The sequence below is a fragment of the Eriocheir sinensis genome, unplaced genomic scaffold (genome assembly GCF_024679095.1).
Source record: "Eriocheir sinensis breed Jianghai 21 unplaced genomic scaffold, ASM2467909v1 Scaffold1147, whole genome shotgun sequence".
Lineage (NCBI taxonomy): Eukaryota > Metazoa > Arthropoda > Malacostraca > Decapoda > Varunidae > Eriocheir > Eriocheir sinensis.
In genome coordinates, this window is record NW_026110460.1 from 35,001 (window position 1) to 54,388 (window position 19,388).

At 40.0% G+C, this 19,388-nt stretch overlaps 1 protein-coding gene across 4 annotated transcripts in view; it reads left to right on the forward strand.

Annotated features, from left to right (window-relative positions):
- Positions 1 to 3,883: 3,883 nt before the first annotated feature.
- The window catches only part of LOC126989388 (uncharacterized), a gene marked incomplete at its 3' end in the record, with an annotated part of 74,733 nt that continues 59,228 nt past the window's right edge, over positions 3,884 to 19,388 (forward strand). For all 4 annotated transcript variants that reach the window (XM_050847991.1, XM_050847993.1, XM_050847994.1 and 1 more), the window contains 1 exon segment: positions 3,884 to 3,952.

The following is a 19,388-nucleotide window of genomic DNA, read 5'->3' on the forward strand; positions in this document are numbered from 1 at the left end:
ACTGACGGCAATGGGGTTTCTTTGCCAAACTCAGCGAAGAACTCCAGGGGTGGTGCCTTTTCCCCTACGGCTATGCATGCCGTCGCTCCGCTGAGTCGAGGAAGACTTGAGGGAGTTTGACGAGGTTCCTCTCGGCGCAAGCCACTTGGTGTTTGCATATTCCGCCGGTCATGTCCGATGCCAAGATCGACGGCATATGTTATGCCATCATGGGATGCACTAGACACTAGCTAGCGTTCCCCATCTCTATGAATGGAGAATGCATCCTTAGGTGACAGTAGGAAGGTTTGGTGGCGTTTCCTTCCCAGGGCCATGTCAAGCAGCCGCCCCCTCATATAGTTGTCGAATATCTCATTCATACATGTACATGAGGAGATGGTAGGTGTTGAATGCTTTGCATCTGCAGGTGAAAACCAAAGTTAATATAGCTTCATTGTTTTGGACATGAACACAATGTTTAAGACGAGAGAGAGAGAGAGAGAGAGAGAGAGAGAGAGAGAATAAACTTTATTTTCCACTAAAAAGTGGTTATTCTAAACATCTAAATAGACATGGTAGATTATACATATAAATATACATGGTGGATTATACATCTAAATATACATGATAGAATATACATAAGGCAGTGGAGCAGACAATACATTCATGCAGAGGTCAACAGCTTCTTTTTAAGATTTGATTTTAATATGGTCAGATTATGAGTCTTTTATTTCATTCGGTAGTTGGTTCCATAATTTAGGAGCTAATACATGAAAGGCTCTTGCACCTGTGTCGGTGTTGGTTCTCGGGACGTAGAGATTGTTTTGTTGTCTTGTTGTTGAGTCTGTCATATAGTTAACAGTTGGGAGAGAGAGGATGTGGTCTGGGTAATCTTTTATTTTCTGCTTAAACACTTTTGTTATGAGATTAAAGGTGATTAGGTCTTTGATTTTGAGCCATTGTAAATCTTTAAATAATGGAGTGACATGATCGTATTTCCTTGCTTTCCCATCTGCCACTTTTATCGCGAAGTTTTGTAGTTTTTGCACTTTGTTTATTAAAGTTGAGTTTGTTGTCCCCATAGTGTGATGCCGTATTTATGATGCTTAATACCAAAGTCTGTATAACCATTATGCGTGTTTCTTTGTTGAAAAGATCTTTGTGTCTGTTAATGAAAATTAAGGTTCCCATTGTTTTCCTAGTCATTTCATTTATGTGTCTGTCGAAGGTCATGTGTGAATCCAGATGTAATCCAAGGTTTTTAACATGGAAGAGGGGTTGTATAACGCCATCGGCACATCTGATGGTGGTGTTATTAGGTATGTGTGCCAGGAGTTGGCGTGTTCGTTGATATTACCGCTGTGGAGGAACTGTGTGTCGTCGGCGTATTGTACTAGAAGGCAGTTATTGATATAGGTAGATATGTCATTTACATGGACATTGAATAATGTTGGGCCTAGTATTGAACCTTGGGGGACTCCAAAGGCTACTGATCTCTTGGATGAGACGATGTCTTTAATGCGGACTGACTGTGACCTGTCATCGAGGTAATTGTCAAACCAGTAGGTGTCAACATTAATCTGTTGAAGTTTTCGGAGTAAGATGGTGTGGCTGACACTGTCGAAGGCTTTAGAAAGGTCGCAGAGTGTTAAAAGTGATATTTGTTTGTTATCTATATTATCATAAATTTTATTGGTAATGACTTGCAGGCAGCGCTGTCTCTGTAGAGAGTTTAGGTCTAAAGCCGTGTTGGGTCGGAGAGAGAAGTTTGTTACGTTTCAGGAATGGCATTAATTGATTGGCAACTACCTTTTCTAATATTTTTGAAAAAATTGGAAGTAGAGAGATGGGACGATAATTTCCTATTTCGTCTGGGTTTCCGTTTTTATATAGTGTGGTGACAACAGCGTTTTTCCAGGAGGCAGGAAAAATGCCTGTGACGATTGAGGTATTTATGATGGTTGTGAGGTAGAAGATGATAGCGATAAATGAGTCTTTGATAAACCTTAGGGAAATGTTATCACAACCAAACGATTTAGTATTTTGAAGCTGTTTCACAGTTAAGATGATTGTGTTCTGGTCTACTGGCTGAGGTCTGAAAAGCGCGAGATCAGTGGGGGGTAGAGGGCACGATCGGGATGTTAGGAGCTTCGTTAAGGTGATTACGGTTTTCGACTTTTAATGATTTTTTAGTTGATTCGTATGTGGTTAGGCCGACGTTCGCAAAGAAGTTATTAAAATCTTCAGCTTTTTCACTTATGTTCTCAAGGGGCGGGTGGGTCGTGCTCTGTGTTTTACAAGGAATAATAGTTTTTAATGTGTTCCAAGTTGCAGCTGTGTTATTTTTGCAGGTGTGTAGTTCTTGGTGGTAGTAATTTTTCTTTTATGTGGTTATTAGACGTTTGACGTTTTTCTTCACGCCCCATCCGTGTGTGAGCGGCGAGTCTGACTTGAGTAAATAAATGCCGAAGCGAATGAAAGCCGTCACGGCGCGGCTTATGTTCGGAGGCGATTTTGACCCTATGCATATTTTTACCTCGGGACGTACCACACACCATCAGAAGCAGAAAAGCATGCAGATTCAGGATCTGGGCTTATAAAAGTGATGTGACGAAAACCAGCTGAGTACTAAGGAGTTGAAGGGAAATAAGTGCAAGAACATGTTTACTCCATAGATCACTTAACTCTGATTTTCGTATGTGTACTTTTACAATATTGTTATAAATTTATGCTAGTGTGATGCAGAATTTTCTCAGGAAGATGATGGTGGTCTCAGTTTTTCGTAAAAATGAATGTTGGGGTCAGGAAACAGGGTGGGAGTGAGGTGTGTGAAGTCGTCGGTTTGGGCAGACAACGAGGATGGGGCGGGGCTTAATTAGGCTCGAGGAAGGGGCGGAGCTTATCGGGACGCCAGCCAATCATCGTCCAGGATGAGATGCCGTGAACATTTCTATTTATATTTTTTATTCATCGACAATTGCTTCATAGGGTATATAACAAAAAATCCACATCTTATTTTATTTTATTGAAGTAGTTTATAACATAAAAAACATCCGAGAGGTCCTAATAAAAAAGCTAATTTCAAAATTTGGTTCTTCACGTTCTATGAGAGTGACGCTACCTTTCTATACTTGCCTTGGGTCGAGGGGGGCGCAGCCCCCCGTTAGTAGGTCGTAAAGTTCGGTTGGAGTAGTTTAGTAGCCTCTTCCATTTAGCGTAACCCGTTTCTGGGTCGTGATCTGTAGAGTCCCTCATAGAGTCCCGACAACCTAAGATTTGGACGCCATTATTGGTCCTACGTTTTCGCCGCGCTTTTCAAACACTACCACACGCTCTCGCGGCGAAAACAGGGCCAATAATGGCGTCCAAATCTTAGGCTGTCGGGACTCTATCTATCAAGGGACTCTACAAATCACGACCCAGAAACGGGTTACGCTAAATGGAAGAGGCTATTTATATGCTCCCCGACCCTAAACCCTCTGCGAGCTATTTTACGGCTGCGGCGGCTGCAGCGTCGTCGCGGCCGTCGCCAGAGGAGGTGACGCGCTTCCGTAAACATTATCCCCTATTTTCAAGAGTAAAAAAAAATCCTTGAATTGGATTTTCAAAGCGTTTCCATGACTGTTGAAGGTTTGTAGAAAAGATATATGAAGAGATACTGATGTTTCATAAAGTAGATTATGAGATACTGGCACGGACCTAATACGTACGAATCCTTACCATTATATATATATATATATATATATATATATATATATATATATATATATATATATATATATATATATATATATATATAAATTTCTCCCGGGTGTACGACAATTTGGGTGTAAATACGATAATTTTGAGTACACTGCACGATAATTCTCTGCTGCGAGGATGGCAGCCCTGGGTTGCGCGCGCATCCATACAGCCTCTCCATTACCTCAACATTGCAATCCGCGGTGGCGCTGCCGACGTCATCTTTAATCAGGTAATATCCATGTAAATGATCGTTTCCATGACGCGTCCATTATATCGTGAATTCTATAGGCCTTCGTTCAGGTGCCCAGGAGGGTAATGATGTCAGGGAAGCGGAAATTACGTTTAACAGGTGGTTCGGTGTGGTTGGTTCGGCACATGGCAGACAGATCTCGTAAACCTCCCACGCCCATGCCTTCACAAGCTGTGCGGGCGTGTCTGAAACTCGAGGTTAGGCGTTAGACCCAGCAAACACAAGTACGTACGTTGGGCCTCCAGCGGGCCGTCATGTGTTGTACGTTGCGGCGGCCCGACGGTGCAAAACGCCGTCTGCCCGATGTCATTTTTGCTCATCGAGTCATCGTCATAACAGAGGCCCGACGTAGTATGCCGATCATATGCCTCCCATATGCCGCCTTGCCTCCCATATGCCGCTTTGCCTCCCATATGCCGCCTTGCCTCCCATATGCCGCTTTGCCTCCCATATGCCGATCATATGCCGCCTATACGCTGATCATATGCCGATTATATAATATGCTAGCCCCAGCCCCCACTCACCCACTCCCCCCTTCACCTTTACCACAAGCCACACTGGCTTACACACACACACACACACACACACACACACATATATATATATATATATATATATATATATATATATATATATATATATATATATGTTTAAACCAACTAATAAAACCATTTTTTTTCTTTTGTGTGTATCTTTGTTAGTTTCATCAGTATTGTGGTTTTAACTATATGTAAGATTTTAATTATGTACAGCAGGGTTGGCGGTTTAAACCAGGGGTGTCAAACTCAAAACCCTTGGAGGGCCAATTCATACTCTGAAGTGCCGTCATGGGGGCCATCAAGGGTAGAAAATACATTGACAAGATTGAAGTTACCGTGATACCGCGGGCCATTTATGACTATCCCGCGGGCCATGAGTTTGACACCCCTGGTTTAAACCAAAAAAACATCAATAAAACCGGTGTTTTTTGTGAATCTTTTTTAGTTTCATCAGGTATTGTGGTTTTAATTATGTGTGGTTTTATTATTTTTTATTATGCACAGTCATTTTACTAACCAGGATGAAAACGTCAGTTGGTAAACTCAAATCTCTAGTCAAATGCTGTAACTCAGAGTAACTGAAAACATAATTTTATCTGCTGTTTAGTGAAGTGGCATATATATATATATATATATATATATATATATATATATATATATATATATTATATATATATATATATATATATTTGCCACTTCACTAAACAACAAAAATATTTAAAAAAAACAGGAAAGTGCCCCCCCTCTCTCTCTCTCTCTCTCTCTCTCTCTCTCTCTCTCTCTCTCTCTCTTACAACTGTTTTTGTAGCATGCAACTGGAAAATTAGAAGAGGTCTTTCATGTTTTACTACTCTTTAACATTGCAATTAAAAGCATGTTAGAAGCTGCATTTTGCCTCTTTTACAGATTGTATGAAGATCAAATGAACATTTTGCTAAATCCATCTCTAAATCTATCTATAATTCCTTTTCAAACTCATATATGTATATACGGATAGAATTACTGGAATAAACATACTGAAAAAAAAGTGGTTTAAAAAAAAAAAAACGGTTTAAAGTTTAAAACAAAAAAACCTGGTTTAAACCAAAAATATATATATATTTTTTTAAACATTGTTTTTTGCCAACCCTGATATATACACAAATACTACAGCACCACGTATACACAAGGACATAAGAAATAAATGTATTGCAACGACTGATTATAACTGTATAATTCTAAATATAGTATACTATAGTGACTTAACTAAACCAATAAAAATTAAATTTGCATGAAAAATTATACCATGTTACAAATGACTTTTGCATGTCACTTGTAAATCAAACTAAGTAAGAATCTTGAAGAGTATAACTATATTAGTCACCTAATATATTTATTATTGGTGATAATGAAACTTCATTGTCCACTTTGAATTTCTCTCTCTCTCTCTCTCTCTCTCTCTCTCTCTCTCTCTCTCTCTCTCTCTCTCTCTCTCTCTCTCTCTCTCTCTCTCTCTAAATACCAGGGTTGGCAGTTTAAACCAAATGGTTTACATTACAGACACATTACAGACACCTGTAATAGTTTGAGGTAGTTATCGTATATATATATATATATATATATATATATATATATATATATATATATATATATATATATATATATATATATACAGGTAACTCGATTTACGTAAGTATTGTGTCCCTGAAGAGGTTGCGTTAATCAAAAACAATGTAAATCAAACAAAAGGTAGGTTTCTATCGAAAAATAAATAATCACTTCATTCAGTGGAGAGAGAGAGAGAGAGAGGAGAGAGAGACTATCCATATCACTGAGATATCCACTCAGGCACTCAGTCTCAGCCTCACTCGTGTGAGGAAGAAATGAGGACTCCATGAGCGACTGGCTAGTATTGGTACCGACACCGAGCAGTCTGGTGCCTGTACCGTACCATATAGCTGGTACCGTTAGTTCCGGTACCTGCCCAGTGCCCACCACTATTGTTGAGTAGCGTGGCAGCGTGGGTACTGTATTGTTGTTCAAGTGGCGCGTGGGAAGAACTGAGCTCAGCTGTGTGGCCGCGGCGCCGTGTGAGTCGAGTTAAATGAAACATCTGGTGGCCTCCATAAAATATCGCGTATAAGTGAAAAAACGTGTAAATGAAACATTTATTTGGATTTTGGACCCCGCGTGATTTAAACAACGCGTTAACCAAACTCACGTAAATCGAGTTACTGTATATATATATCTAGATATATATATATATATATCTATATCTATATATATATATATATATATATATATATATATATATATATTTAATATTCACATAATATTTGCCAGCATTGCAATTAAAGGTTAGATCTGTTAGAGTTACATGCTAAAGGAAGAAAGCAAAATTTGAATTCACCATATCCATCTGGCGCCGCTTGGCGAGCATTTTTTATTTTATTTTTTATTTTTTTACAAATACAACTACGATAATGTTCGCAATATCTTTTATTTACTTTGTATGTTTATTATTTCTTTTATTATTATTATTATTATTAGGTATTATTAGACATGGGGTAATTGTAATCTGTAATTGTAATCAGTTACAATCGATTACAGTTTTCAAGTAATCGTAATTGTAATCGATTACCCTCTTGTTTTTTTGCCAAGTAATCGTTATTGAATACATTAATAATGTAATCGTAATTGTGATTACTTTTGCTATTACATTAGCAAAGTTTTAGTTAATAGTTTCTTGCACAGCAAGTATGTAGGGTAATCTAAATATCTGTAGTAATTCAACCAATTTAATATTTAGTATGGTACATGTGTATGAAATTTGCAAGGTCACCTTTCAGTCCATCCTGTAATCACGATTAATACATCATGTAATCGTAATCGTAATTGATTTTATTGTAATCGTAATCGTAATCGTGAAAATATGAAGTAATCGTAATTTTAATTGATTACATAACATAAGTAGTTGCAACATGTCTTGTTATTATTATTATTAGTAGTAGTAGTAAAAGTTTTAGTAGTAGTAGTAGTAGTAGTATTGTTATTAGTATCATTATAATAAGTAGGCTAGTAGTAGGGTTCACAGGAATGATACCCCCCCAGATCTCGTGAATCTTTGAAAGGGCGCAATTTAGGTCCTTCTATTGAAAGAAGTTGAATAATGCAGAGTGGAGTCGGCAGCGTATGAGTGGACAGGACAGTTTGTTATGGAAAGCAGATCATTGATGAATAACAGGAAGAGAGTGGGTGATAGGACAGAGCCCTGTGGAACACCACTGTTGATAGGTTTAGGGGAGGAACAGTGACCGTATACCACCACAGAGATAGAACGTCCGCAAAAGGAAGCTGGAGATAAAGGAACAGAAAGAGGGATAGAATCCGAAAGAGGGCAGTTTAGAAAGCAAAGACTGGTACCAGACTCTATCGAAGGCTTTCGATATGTCTAATGCAACTGAAAAAGTTTCACCGAAACGGCTAAGAGAGGATGACCAAGAGTCACTTAAGAGTGCAAGAAGATTGCCAGTAGAACGCCCTTGCGGAACCCATACTGGCGATCAGATAGAAGATTAGAAGTGGAAAGGTGCTTTTGAATCTTCCGGTTAAGGATTGATTCAAAAGCTTTAGATAGACAGGAAAGTAAAACTATGAGGCGGTAGTTTGAGGGATTGGAACGTTCACCCTTCTTAGGCACAGGCTGTACAAAGGCATACTTCCAGCAGGAAGGAAAGTTGATAAGCAGAGACGAAAGAGTTTGACCAGGCAGGGTGTCAGCAGGCACAGTTTTTAAGGACAATCATCTCCATCAGGTTCATAAACCTTTTGAGAGTTGAGGCCAGAGAGGGCATTTAAAACATCATTATGAAGAATCTTAATAGCAGGCATAAAGGAGACAGAGGGGGTATGAGTAGGAGGAATATGCCCAGAATCGTCCAGGGTGGAGTTCTTACAGAAAGTTTGAGTGAAGAGTTCAGCCTTAGAGATAGATGAGACGGCAGTGCTCTCGTCAGGGTGAAGGAGAGGAGGGAAAGAGGAAGAAGTGAAATTGGTGGAGATAATATTGGCTATGTTCCAGAAGTCAAGTGAGGAATTAGAAAACAGCAAGGTGTTGACATTTTCTGTTGATGAAAGATGTTTTGGTAAGTTGGAGAATAGATTTGGCACGATTCTGGGCTGAAATGTAAAGTTCATGGTTAGTAGGAGTGTGAAGGCTCTGGTACCTTTTGTGAGCTGCCTCTCTATCTTTAATTGCACGAGAACAAGCATGATTAAACCAAGGCTTTTTAGCATGAGGAGTAGAGAAAGAATGTGGGTGCGGTATTTAAAAATGCTGGCTTACGCTTGGGATTTAAATGATTTTAAAGACCACGGATTAGACTGAAATGTTGGTAGATATATGTAAGGAGGCTGTTAGGTAATTAAGTAAGTTTTATATGTGTACAGTAAATAAGGTATGTTGAGGGAGAGAAAGTACTGCTGGCAATTAATGCTACCAACATGCTTCTTGGATTACAGGGATTAATTTATAAAAACTACAAAATTATCTCAACAAATTATCAATAGGTTTGGAAATATACCATATAGAAACACATGAGACAAATGTAATGGTATCCTCTTAACTTAAAAAAAAAAAAGGTCATGCTAAATTTTATAGCAAAAATAAAGAAGCATGAAATAATTGAAAATAAACAAAACATTTTGAGTAAACTAAAAGACATGATGATGCTCGATAACATAGGATTAAAGACTTATCCTCACAGCTTGAATTGAAGTACAGCACTCTCAGATCTATAAAGTTCATCCTCACAACAAGGGCAGATTAAAAAAAAAAAAAAAAAAAACTTAAAGAAGTTATTGATGGCAAACAAACAAATACAAACAAATCCTTTTCCTTGATATTTAGAAAAATAAAAAACCTAACAGGACACAATCATCACAAAAGTATTCATCTTTTTAATCAAATACCAGAGGTAGGCACCGGGGACATGTCCAGTGGGGACATCCTTGGGTCTCACATCCAACCCATTTTGACTGTAAAACTTCCCTTTCATCATCCCAGTCCATGCCACATCCATTGCAGGTCTGGTCCTCCATTAGACCTACATTTTCTTCACCTGTTTCAGAAATCCTGGTTTGCTTCTTGTCTTTGGTGGATTTCGAATTTGTGGCTGACCCTTTACCTTTACCCTTGCCCTTTCCCTTAGGAGCATCAGTCTTTCGACGCTTCGTTTCTTTATAATTAATTTCAGTTTGCTGACTCTCAATATCCATCTGTTCAGTCTCTGCAGTCATGACTCGAGCTTTAGACTGTATTCTCAGTGGTCGTTTACGACCCCGGTATTTCTTCTGCAGGAGGGAAGGGATCTGGGAAGTTTCAGTAGATAGAATACCACAGGCAAATAGTGTGTTGGTGTTGGGATTTTGAGGACTTATGACCTGGGTAGGACTGTGTGTACTACTGGATTTTAATTCCTCATTTATAGTGATATGTACTGAGCTGGTAGAGGCATACTGGCTACAGAATCTGCTCGGCACAGAGCAATCGAGTCTGCTGATGAGCCAGGCTCTTCCTGAGGGATGTCATGAAGTGTCTGAATATCATCTGTTATGTTTTCCTCAGTTTGTGTGGCAGCATCTATTGCAGAGCTAGTTGGTGTCTCAGCAAGGTCAATGTTAGTGTCTGGAAGGAGCTTATTTCTTAGGAGTAGACTTTTATCTATTGCATTGGGGTTGAAAGGATATATACCACATTTACAAAAGCCAGCTTTGATGTTGGACATTGAATTTTCACCCTCAAATCCTTCCTTCACAATCCAAGGTTCAATCTGTCTTTCCCCTCTAGGGGAGTTATCTCTCTTACCTGACTGTAGTAACCCCTGGCACTTAACATTACTCTGGACGGAGCTCATTATCCCTAACCAGTGACCACAATCTGGTCACTACACAATGTCCCTTTGAGACATAACTCCACAATGTCCCTTTTGAGACCTAACACCAAGATTAGTGATAGGCAGTTCTACCCCAGCCAACCTCCTGACCACCCGGCAGTGTAGGGACTTAACCTTAAGTCCCCTGGTACTCTCGATGGCAAGATTCGGCACCTCAGTCACCCATTCCTTTCACTCTAGTCTACTATCACTCCCTCATTCATTCTAACCTTTCATTTCGTCATGTCTCCTAAGGTGGGGATACGAGAGCTCGCCACATCCTGAAGTCGGCCCACAGCGCAACCCGTGTTGACTATTAGTTGCAGCCAATTTCTGCGAAATAAAGTGGCTACCATATCACAAAACCTTCCAACTACTACTCGCGTCTCCGCCAGGTGTGTTAGTGTACCATAGGGTTACCAATAGCCTTACAAACACTCTAAACACTTCATGTCTCACTGGATCGTCACTCCTAACTCGTCTGGAGAAGTCATGGCCACCGTAAAAGATGACCCTGGCACAGCACAGCCAGGAGAGACTTGTGTGAGGCATCCTCTCTAGACTGCGTTTCCAGCGGCGATAGGTGGTAGGGAATATAATGCTTTGAGGTGTTGCTGGCAGAAATCTGGGAAGGCGTTCTATCGGACTCGCCCCCGTTGTCCAGGTCGATACCTTCTTGGTCGTCCCGTAGTCAGCCACATACTGTCCTCGAGCCTCCACCACTTGTGTGTGTTTAGATTTAAGGGGGTGGAATGTTACGAATCTACTATAATGACTGATGAGGGTGAACACATATCGGGTTTCTGACCTCCATAAACAAGTTGGTCAGATAGACACCTTTTTACAACGGTTTCCCTACTGATGGTAATTCCTGCCAGGGATGCTATAGTCCTTGAATCGTTCTCTAGTTGGATCTGTTCTACATAGTGACAGACGACTACTTTCAAGTTGCACCGATATGGAATATTTACTTGTGATTAACAGACTGAAGTTAAACGTTTATCAAAATGGAGAGAGGATTTTCCAAGAAATATTACAGTAGGTCAAATTTAAATAACTCATTTAGCAAACAAAAATTATCACTTCCGAACCCATGTTTAGAAACTGCTTCAACCGACAGTTGCACTATGATGGATCCTTTTAAAGTAAGACCACCTATCCTACTTCTAACTTAAATTCTACCTATTTAGACTCTGCCAGATTCTTAAAACCGTATTTAACTTGCAGTGATAGGAGGCCTATTCACGAGTTTTCGCCCGACCGGTAAATTTAGTAAAACAAAGTATGATTAATTAAGTCTAGTAAATAAATTTTAATCTAAGAATAATAATGATTAATATTTTTAAACTTTAGTAATAAAACTCTGCATTTGCATACTCGCTCTTCACTCGGGAATATATACTCGCACTTCACTCAGGAATAACCTTAACAATCCTCACTTAAAAGGTGAGCTGTTATTGAATTTGGCTATGGCCTATTAAAGCTATTTCCACATATTCTGTGATTAGTAAGCACTTAGGCAATTAATGATGAGTATCCCACTGCTTATGCCACTAGTGTGTTGCCTTCAACTCTTTTTAATATTTTACTAGAAGTGTGCTTCCTAGTTGTTAGGGTGACGCAACACAAATGTTAAATTATGAGGTTTATTCACATTATGTTGATATATAATGGTAGCGAGCTTATTGAAATTAAGTAACAATATTATTTAAATTCATCACGGTTGGTAATGGTAGCGAGCACACTGATATTAATTAACAATGCCACTGACAACTCATTATTCTGTTGGTAATGGTAGCGAGCTTTTACCGAGTTACTTTACAATACTGATTACAACTCATCATTCCAATCACCAGAAGGGCCCACCCAATCACAGTTAATTTCATAAAATATATGGAGATATAGAGACCTGACCATAGCTAACAAAACTACCTTAGTCAAGTTTCTATGGTGCATAGTTATATAATAAAATATATCCCTTCAACCACCGATTGATATGTGTTCACAAAGATAATCATGGGGCAAGGTATTCATGTGGGGTTAAGATACCAAGTGGGTGATCATAAGCCCACACAAAAGGGAATGTTCACATACTGTATATAATGACACACAAGTGAGGTACCAGCTCAGTCAGTATGCTAGGGAACCTGTGGGGGTGAGGTCCAGACGGTGTGTCAATTCAACTCTTTAAGTAACATTAACTTTGTATCAAGATAACACTAACAAGCTTGGTGCCTAGGAACTGGGTTCAGCGTACCTGTGGGGGTGAGATCCAGACGGTGTGTGAGGGAGACAACCTCACACAGTCAGCTTATCACCTCCCCTCCCACTGCCCGCGGCTAGCCAGAGGCTAGTGAACGCATTTATCAGTGGTTTAGTTAACATACAATTGGCCTGTTCCACCAGTTCAGTAAGAGTTCCGAAGCAACTGGTTCTCTCACTTGATAGGTAGAAAGATAGATATTTATTGACCACAAATGTACATAAAACCAAAACATCATACATAAATCGGAAGTTATTTAAGAATGTTAATTTTGTTAATATAACCACATTTCCAATTTGTAGTCCACATTCAGCACTTCCGTAAAATCTTTATATAATCACTAAAATATACACAGCTCTGGTGTCGTTACTGGCATAAAAATAGTTAAAAAAAATTAAAACTTTACAAATTTTGATAATTATATGAAACTACTTATATCTTGAAATTTAAAAAAAATACCATGATAAAAACGAAAAAACAGGAACCCTAAAAGATGACAAATTCTCTAAAATAAATATACTAAAATGTTAATAGCCTGGACATGTTAAGAAGACACTCTAAGATAAGAAAATCTAAAAAAGAAAAACCTAAAGCAGAGGAACGTTAAAACAGAACAAATAAAAGTTAAAAACAGAACAAATAAAAGCCTGACTAAAGGCATGACATTTGGTACACAAACAGAACTATGCGATAGAACAATGACATAAGATTTACCTGACTAAAAAGACAGAATTACAGAACTAAGACAATAAACGAAAGACAATTTCAATGGCGTATTGACAATATACAAACGACCATGACTCCAGTGTTCAGGAAGACAATATCAATGAAATGTAGAAAGTAAGAAATGAAGCAATTCTTGCTGCGACATGTGCATCTTTTGTCATAAGTTCTCGCCATGTTGCAAAGTGTTGGTGTTCTCGCAATGGCTGTGTGAGGGCGCAAGACTCCACCACGTGTAGTTCAGTCTGCACCTCCCCACACGGGCAAAGCCGCTTTTCCAGGGGAAGGCGCCCCCTGCCTCGCCTATTCCACCGACCAGTCTCCACAGCTAAATCATGCCCGCACACATGTAACTTTGTAAATGATGCTCTATGTAAATCATTAAAAAACTTTCGTGTCAAATATAAGTTGTGGACAGTAAAATCAGGATTTAGGGATACATATGTCGTTCTTCTAGAATACAGGGGAAAAATTCTGCTCGTCCCTCCTCCAAAAAAAACTAACATGATAATTCAGCACCTTCGGCTGAGGCGTAGTCACGCCACCAGCTCCACATCTGGTTCGTCTGTCTGTCTTGCGGTTCGTAACCACTTGATTCACAAGCAACACATCAGTTATTACAGATTACCGATCTCTCAGTTTTCCCCGCATTACAATACTGTCATCAAATGTTTTTTTTTTTTTTTTTTTTTCATGATTCTTGCCACGTTTTTCTTTGCAATCCAAAAGTTACCTCTAATGGACCGTATTGGCTTTCCGTGCAGTGCCGCTTTTTCGGAGACTGGGACACATACCGAAAGTACTATTTTGACTTAACTCGGTTCCTCTTTTCTATTTTGGAAAAAAATAATACTGGTTGTCCTTTGGAGCCAAATTTAAAAACGTGGTATCTGTTGGTAAGAAAAAAAAATGTACTTACCCTTTGCTGGCAATGTTTTAAGGTTTGCGTCTGTGTGTGGTGTATGTGACCACTGAGGGGCGAATGTGGTGCGGGCCGCAGCCTCTTCCTGAGCCGCCCAAAACAGGGAAAACACGGTGGGAGGTTTTGCATTTTCCTTATTTTGCTCTCCAGCAGCTTAAGAATGATTTAATTTCCTGTTAAATAATTGCTAGTTTAAGTACCTGTAGCTATTTTCACTTCTGGTCTCAAGATAAGTGATTTAGAGATGCCTTCCCGTTGGAAGCAGCGCCAAACTGCCCTGAACACCGAAGCCATTGTAAACAAGGTCTCCCTGGCCGGGCACTGCTCCTGTCTCTCGACCCTCTAGAGTTGTCCTCGGCGCCTTCAGGTCATCTCCCACCCAGGCCCTGCAGGCAGAGGCAGGCCTTCCTCCATTAGACCACAGGCGCAACACCAAGGCGGTCACCACTTATCACAAAATGACAACCTCTCCTCGCTCCTCGCCAGTCCATCCCAAGACGGACGTGACCCGCTCCCTGACACCCCATACATAGCGCCACTGCCCGTGGTGCCCCACACAACCTGTCACACAAACAAATAAGGGAAGCCTGACACCAGAACACTTCATGCTGCACTGCCCAATATTTCACTCTCTTCACACCCTGGCCTTCACTCCCTTCCCACCCTTCCCACAAACAAAGTGACTGTGAAAGCGGTCCACAGTACATATGGTGGTAAATCTTGGGAATAGCGGCTCCTAGCGGGTAATTACAACATTTATAGCACGTACGACGGGGTTTTGACAAGCGGACAGGCGTGTTTATGTCTCAAGGGGTGTATTTTTCCACGCTGACCTCACGATTTCTTCCAAGTCGATGGGCGATGAGACTGCGAGCGCCGGGGTGAAGAAAGGAAAGAGCCATGCAGTAAAATACACCCCTTGTGACTAACACGCCTGTCCGCTTGTCAAAACCCGTCGTACGTGCTAAGAAATGTTGTAATTACCACCACCGTGCCCTGAATGTGCACCGCTTGGGCCGCTAGTCCTAAGATTTACCCATGTGGTTTGCAATATAAATAAACTAAAGCTTGTGGTTACACATTGAAGCCCTTACTGTGTCTCACCACTTTTAAACATGCATCGGCTAATCTTGAAGTAACGGCAGTCATCTCGCTTAAGGTTAACACTGACTTTGTGTTGTATTTAATTTCTCTTTGAGTGCGCTGGTTGTATTAACGCGTCTGTACTGCAGTGACTTGCCTGATGGGTGAGCCTCCCATAAATCACTCTACGAGTGGGGGTACTTCTTTAAGATAGGCGACTGGTTAAGGAGTGGCTCTCTCACCTTGCTGGTCGCAGTTTCGATCCCTGGCGCCGGCAAAACCTTTCCTTGTCTGGATTAATTTCTCGTGTGTTTCGTTACACGCAGAAGTCGTGTTGGAGTGTAGTAAAGAGTAAATTCTGGTGTTTCAGGTCAATATCTCGTCCCCTACTCAACCAACGGTTCGTCTCATATTCATATCCTAGTAACCTTCGGATCTCCCAGAAATCAGTGGAAAAGATTTTAGAAATTTAAACAAATGTGAAAGACCCGGAATATGCTAGAACTCGCATTGCCACAGGTGGTGCAAACCCGTGGCTCACCACTGTAACTTACTCTGCCCCTGGTGAAATTGATGTACTTCAGATTTTTCATTGAATTTAAACTTGACAGATCTAAACTAACCTAACCTGACCTAACGTGCCTATGGGCTTTGCCATACGGCCACATGGACTCCCACACATTTTGTGGCTGTTTTCACAGCTGTTTTGATCTCTACACTCTTTCCCAGTGATTTTTGGGAGGTTTGAAGATACATGTACAATTCATATATATGACAATAAAAATAGTAATTTATTAAGTAGGAGATGAAATATCAGCACATCTGGTTAGGTTAAGTTAGATCTAGTTGGGTTAGGTAATTTATATTTATTTTGTTAACTTTAATTGATTGCCATAGATATGTGCGATTCACTTCACACTGTGCCTTTGTTATCAACGGAGGGGAATATGGAGTGCATCATATATATTTTTCATAAACGAACTTAAGAAATCTATATTAATCTAATTTTACGTTCCTAACTCAACATAACCCTTTAGGTTGGAATATGTTACATGGGTATAAATTATGAGTAGCTCATATTTCAAATTGTCATTCCCCTTGTTTGTTTAAATTATGACTGATTGAGGTTGCATACTTTTTGGAGCTTGTGCACATATTACTTAATGAATAATCTTATTCTCATTGATTATGTTGCTAGTGGGCCACATAAGCTTTATGTAAATGGATATTACGCTCTTTTTCCAGTTATTTTACTACTGCCGGATATGTCATGATAAACTGAAAAATATTGTGTATATTTTTATTTAAAACATAGTCTTGATTTATAAAGTATTTTACATCTATGACTAAACTATGGCAGCAGCCAATTGATAGAGCCTTTTTTTTAATATCCATTTAAAAAAAAGAGGGAGGCTGGTGTGGAGATGAGTAAAGAGGTATAACTCTACCACAAAAGAGCGAGAATGATTTCATTTCAAGTCAGTTAACAATATAAAATAATAATGTAATGATACTATGTTATGATTTCAATAGTAATAATCCTAATCCTTATAATGTAGTACATAATAATAATAATAATAATATTGTAGCTATTGGTCGTTTCGACATGTTAATCAGCATGGCAGGAATTTTGATAATTATTTCCACCTGTGCATTTAGTTTGTAGATACGTGAGTTCGTCTTGTGATTGTTTAGCTAATTTTCAATAATGTGGGAGGCAGTGGCCCGAATTGGTTAGCATGCCCGGCGCTGCTGAATCAGGGAAGGGCGGGTTCGAATCCTGGCCGTGCAGCTGGGATTTTCAGTCACCACCAGGTGAGCCAAGACTACCCACATGCACCTGAGACCACGATCAACCGGACTCAATTTACCTCTCCAAGAGAGCCTCAAAGATGAGCTCCAGGGGGTCGTATGAGCCAAAACAATTAGAGGTGCCTCTATAAAACACTTTCGCCTCTGCGCTACAATGGGCTGGGCCGACTATCAGGCCCCACCAGTGAAAAAAGCCTATATTGCAATAGGCCACGACAAAAAATAAAATCCTTCAAAATCCTTAACAAACCGCTTGGCATTGATAATAATATACCATAACAAGAACACAAAGACAAGCTTGTATCAAACGGAATAGTCAGATCATACCGAAGGATCTATGGCTCCTCAAATGCCTATAATTCATATCTGTTCAGGTACATTAAATGATCTGGCTGTGCAAGTGCAAATCAAGGTATTTTAATAATTTCCTGCATGTAAATAACAATTAGTATTCAAAGTAACATGAAATAGTCAATACTGTTTGTTGATTGTGCTTATACCTCGGCTGCTTTGAATATGACCCATGTTATAAATAAATCCACTAAACTTGCATACAAACACTGACAGAGCCAGGACGTCATTTTATGTACCTACAATGAGATGAATTAAAGTTACTTGACAGGTTGTAAATCGTTCGTGTATGATCCGACAATACAGTTTGATACAAGCTTGTCTTTTTGCTTGTATGGTATATTAAGTACGCCGTCACCTGAACTCCCCTGTTCTCGAGGTACAGTTTGAGTTCTGGGACCAAATACTGTAAATAAATGTGATTCATTGGTATGTGCAAGATGCCGTGGGCAATGCTTCCACGGGCGTGACCTTCTTTTCCATTGGAAGTGTTTTATAGAGGGTCAGTTATTCTGTGGGGCCCACGGCCTCCACAGCCCCTCCAGCCAATGTTTGTTTACGTTTGTCGCCGCTTCTTCTTCTTTAGACCTGATCGCACGCCAGGGGCCTCAGGCGGCGAAGAGGTGAACTGATAGCCAATACAGTCCATTGCTTTTCCTAAATTAACTATCTTTCCCAACTTTGACTTGAAGCTCTTGTACACAGCTACATCAAGAGGCTGACAGATATGAGTAGTGTGTGGGGCAAGAGCAAATAGTGTAACATTATTTTTACAAGTCAGTTCAATAACCTGTGGGGAACAGTGAGAAATATGCCCATCTGACGAAAGCAGGACTGGCCGTTCAGCTGTGGGACGAGTATGAGGTAGGAATAGCTGCTGAAACCATGTGAAAAAGAGATCACAATCCATAAAGCCAGATTCTTGCTTACCATAAAGGCAACCATCAGGCCCATCCTTTGCATACTTGCCTCCTTGAAAAGAATTCTTGAATATTATGAAGGGTGGTATGGCATGTCCAGCAGCTGACACACAGCAATGAATACTTATGTGTTCTGATGAGGCAACATCCCTAGAGTGAGCATGCTTCATTCTTTTGGGAATAACTACCCTCTGTGTACATTTATTTAAATCTACAAGCTTTCATCACAATTGTAGATATCTTGAGGTCTCTCTAAATATCCACCCTTATTTAGATGTTCCTTAATTAAGAAGCTGAAAGTAGTCCCTGATAATGTCAACTGTAGAGTAGAGTTCCCTTCCTCAGTCCATCCTGTCAGGTCGTCTCAACTTGGTGGCATCGGGATATTTGTGCCAAAATGACCTCTGCCATCCTTCACAAGGACCTGATGATCCAAACACTTTCCTTCCATTTATTTTATCTATACACCAAGCAAGCATCAAAATTTGATTAATAGTCAGAGGAAATCCCCTCCCAGCCATGTAGCCAATGTAGTTGCACAAGTCTCTCTCCTGTCCTGGTGTCAAAGTCCTTTTCCTCCCTGCCTTGCAATCATCACTAACTTAGCCATGTAACCTGTCAGTCAGTGTCTTCCTTGGTACGTTAAAAGTCCTGGCAGCCTCAGAAGGAGTGATCCTCCCTGCATGCTTTGAGGGCACGTTGCATGTTCTCTGTAGACCATGGGGAGTGTATTTTGCCTACTCTTATTGGCTGAGATGGCCTCTAGGGATTAGGCACGATTGTAAGCTAAAAGAGAAACATGATGGAAATTTTTAATAGAAGGCATCATGACAACCTGAGTTGTTAGGTAATATGGTGAAAATCATAAAATGCGTCATTAATTTCGCCAT